We start from the raw sequence: 3598 nt of genomic DNA, 5'->3' as shown, positions 1-3598 counted from the left end.
AAACTGCATTTTAGATTTTTCTATTCTTTTGAGTGAGGCTTGGATGGCTATGTATTTCCCCCTTACGTCTGCCTTTGCAGTATCCCATAGGTTTTGGACCATTGTGTTTTCATTCTCGTTGGTCTCCATAAATTGTTTAAATTGATTTTTGATTTCCTGGTTTATCGAGTCATTCCTGAGCAGGATGGTTCTTAGTCTCCAAGTGTTTGAGTTTCTTCCAAATTTTTCCTTGTGGTTGAGTTCCAATTTCAGAGCGTTGTGGTCTGAGAATGTGCAGGGAATAATTTCATCTTTTGATGTCAGTTGAGACCTGTTTTGTGTCCCAGAACATGGTCTTTTCTTGAGACTGTTCCATGGGCATTAGAATAGAATGAGTATTCTTTGGTCTGGGGTGTAGTGTTCTATATATATCTATGAGGTCCAACTCATCGAGTATGGCATTCAAAGCTCTTGTTTCTTTGTCGATTTTCTGCTCCAGTGCTCTCTATTGCTGCTTAGTGGAGTATTGAGGTCCCCTACTATTAACATATTTTTATCAATATGTCTTTTTATTCTGGTTAAGAGTTGGCTTGTGTATCTTGCTGCTCCCCTGTTGGGGGCATATATATTTATAATTGTCATATCCACTTGTTGGATACATCTTTTAAGAATAATATAGTGCCCTTCTGTGTCTCTAACAACAGTCTTTAGTTTAAAATCCAATCTGTCTGATATGAGAATTGCTACCCCAGCTTTCTTTTGAGGTCCATTGGCGTGAAAGATGGTATTGCATCCCTTTACTTTCAGTCTGAATGTATCTTTAGGTTCAAAATGAATCTCTTGTAGACAGCAAATGGATGGGTCATGCTTTTTATCCAATCTGCAATCCTGTGGTGTTATATGGGAGCATTTAGGCCATTTACCTTGAGACTGATTATTGAGAGATATGATTTTAATGATGCCATGTTGACAGTAAAGTCTTTTTTTCTGTAGATAGTGACTTTCTGTTCTGTATCACTCTTGGGGTCTTTTTACTTTTATAGGACCCCCCCCAATATGTCCTGTAGGGCTGGTTTCATGGTTATGAAATTTGTCAATGACTGGTGATTCTGGAAGGTCTTTATCTCTCCATCAATTCTGAATGACAGCCTTGCTGGATAAAGGATCCTTGGCTGCATGTTTTTCTCTGAAAGAGCTTTAAAAATGCTCCCCCAACCCTTTCTCTCATTCCAGGTCTGTGTAGACAGGTCTGACATAATTCTGATACCTTTGCCTTGGTACGTGAGAAATTTTTTGCTCTGGCCACTTTCAATACTGTATCCTTGGATCTAATATTTGCAAAATGCACTATGACATGACGTGGTGTAGGTTTGTCATGACTGAGCTTGGGAGGGGTCCTCCCTGTCTCATGGATACAAATGCTTGTTTCCTTTGCTAGATTAGGGAAGTTTACAGCTACAATTTGTTCAAATATCTCTTCTAGACCTCTGTTTTTCTCCACACCCTCGGGAATGCCGATGAGTCTGACATTGGAACATTTCATTGAGTCAGTAATCTCCTGTAAGCTACATTCTTGAGATTGGAATTTTTTGAACCAAGTTTCTATTTTAGCTTTCTCTTCTACTAAGCTATCTTCCAATTTGCCGATATGTTCTTCTGCCTCATTCACCCTGGCCATCAGAGCATCTACGTTTGACTGCACTTGGTTCATAGAATTTTTAATTTCTCCCAGATTCGCTCTCATTTCCACCCTTAGGGATTCTATATTCTCATTAACATTTTCGTTTATACTTTTTTCAAGTCTACACATCATCTTCACCATTGTTACTCTGAACTCCATTTCTGATAATTTGGTTATATACATATCCATTAGTTCTGTGGCAGAGGCCACAGAGTCATTGTCCTTTCTTTGCTGGGGGGGATTTCTCCTTCTCGTCATTCTGATGAGGGGAGTTTGTGGGGTTGTCCAGAACCCAAATTATTGAGCAGGACCCAGGCAGTGTGCACTTGTTTTATAGGGACCTTAGGGATGTGGGCTTCTTGATTTTTTTAGCCTGCCTTCTGGGGGAGGGGCTTGCCATGCCGATACTCAAGCAACCCTGTTTGGGTAGATTCTCTGTGTCCCCTGGGAGGGGAGATGGGGATGGGCACACTGTGAGCCGGGATTTCCAGGCTTTTGTTCTCTGGTGGCTTTCCCTAGCGTTTTGCTGTGCCTCTTTTGAGAGTCAGAGCAGCAGTAGCCGAATTTCAGCCTCTGTCTCAGAACAGAGGGATCGCAGACCGTTCTCCACTAATGTTCTGGCCATGTTAACTCTGTTTCTATTGGTGCTGCTCAACCCTGCAGTGTCCCGGGCTGTGCGCTCCACAGTCAGGATCCCAGCCCTCACTTCCAGGGCCAGTACGGCTCAGTCTTTTGTGTTTCTTTTCTTTTTTTTTTTTTTTACATTTTTAATGATTTTTTATTATATTATGTTAGTCACCATACACTACATCCCCGGTTTCCGATGTAAAGTTCGATGATTCATTTCTTGCCTATAACACCCAGTGCACCATGCAATACGTGCCCTCCTTACTACCCATCACTGGTCTATCACATTCCCCCACCCCCCTATCCTCTGAGGCCCTCAGTTTGTTTCTCATACTCCATAGTCTCTCATGTTTCATTCCTACCTCTGATTACCCGCCCTTATCCCTTTCTTCCCCTACCGATCATCGTAGTTCTTATATTCCATAGATGAGAGAAAACATATGATAATTGTCTTTCTCTGCTTGACTTATTTCACTTAGCATTATCTCCTCCAGTGCCGTCCGTGTTGCAGCAAATGTTGAGAATTCGTTTTTTCTGATAGCTGAATAATATTCCATTGTATATATGGACCACAACTTCTTAATCCAGTCATCTGTAGAAGGGCATCTCAGTTCCTTCCACGATTTAGCTATTGTGGACAATGCTGCTATGAACATTGGGGTGCACATGGCCCTCCTCTTCACTACGTCTGTATCTTTGGGGTAAACACCCAGTAGTGCAATGGCTGGATCATAGGGTAGCTCAATTTTTAACTTTTTAAGGGATCTCCACACTGTTTTCCAGAGTGGCTGTACCAACTTGCATTCCCACCAACAATGTAGGAGGGATCCCCTTTCTCCACATCTTCTCCAACAATTGTTGCTTTTTGCCTTGTCTATTTTTGCCATTCTAACTGGCGTAAGGTGGTATCTCAGTGTGGTTTTGATTTGAATTTCCTTGATGGCTAATGATTTTGAACATTTTTTCATGTGTCTGTTAGCCATTTGTATGTCTTCATTGGAAAAGTGTCTGTTCATATCTTCTGCCCATTTTTTGATTTGTTTATTTGTTTCTAGTGTATTGAGTTTGAGAAGTTCTTTGTAGATCTTGGATACCAGTCCTTTATCTGTAGTGTCATTTGCAAACATATTTTCCCATTCCATGGGCTGCCTCTTAGTTGTTTTGACTGTTTCCTTGGCTGTGCAGAAGGTTTTTATCTTGATGAAGTCCCACAAGTTCATTTTTTCTTTTGTTTCTCTTGACTTTGGAGATGTGTCATGGAAAAGGTTGCTTTGGCCGATGTCGTAGAGGTTGCTGCCTATGTTCTCGTCT

The sequence above is a fragment of the Ursus maritimus genome, assembly GCF_017311325.1.
Source record: "Ursus maritimus isolate PB19 chromosome X unlocalized genomic scaffold, ASM1731132v1 scaffold_X1, whole genome shotgun sequence".
NCBI classification, from domain to species: Eukaryota; Metazoa; Chordata; class Mammalia; order Carnivora; family Ursidae; genus Ursus; species Ursus maritimus.
Note: the sequence above shows the minus strand (reverse complement) of the source record.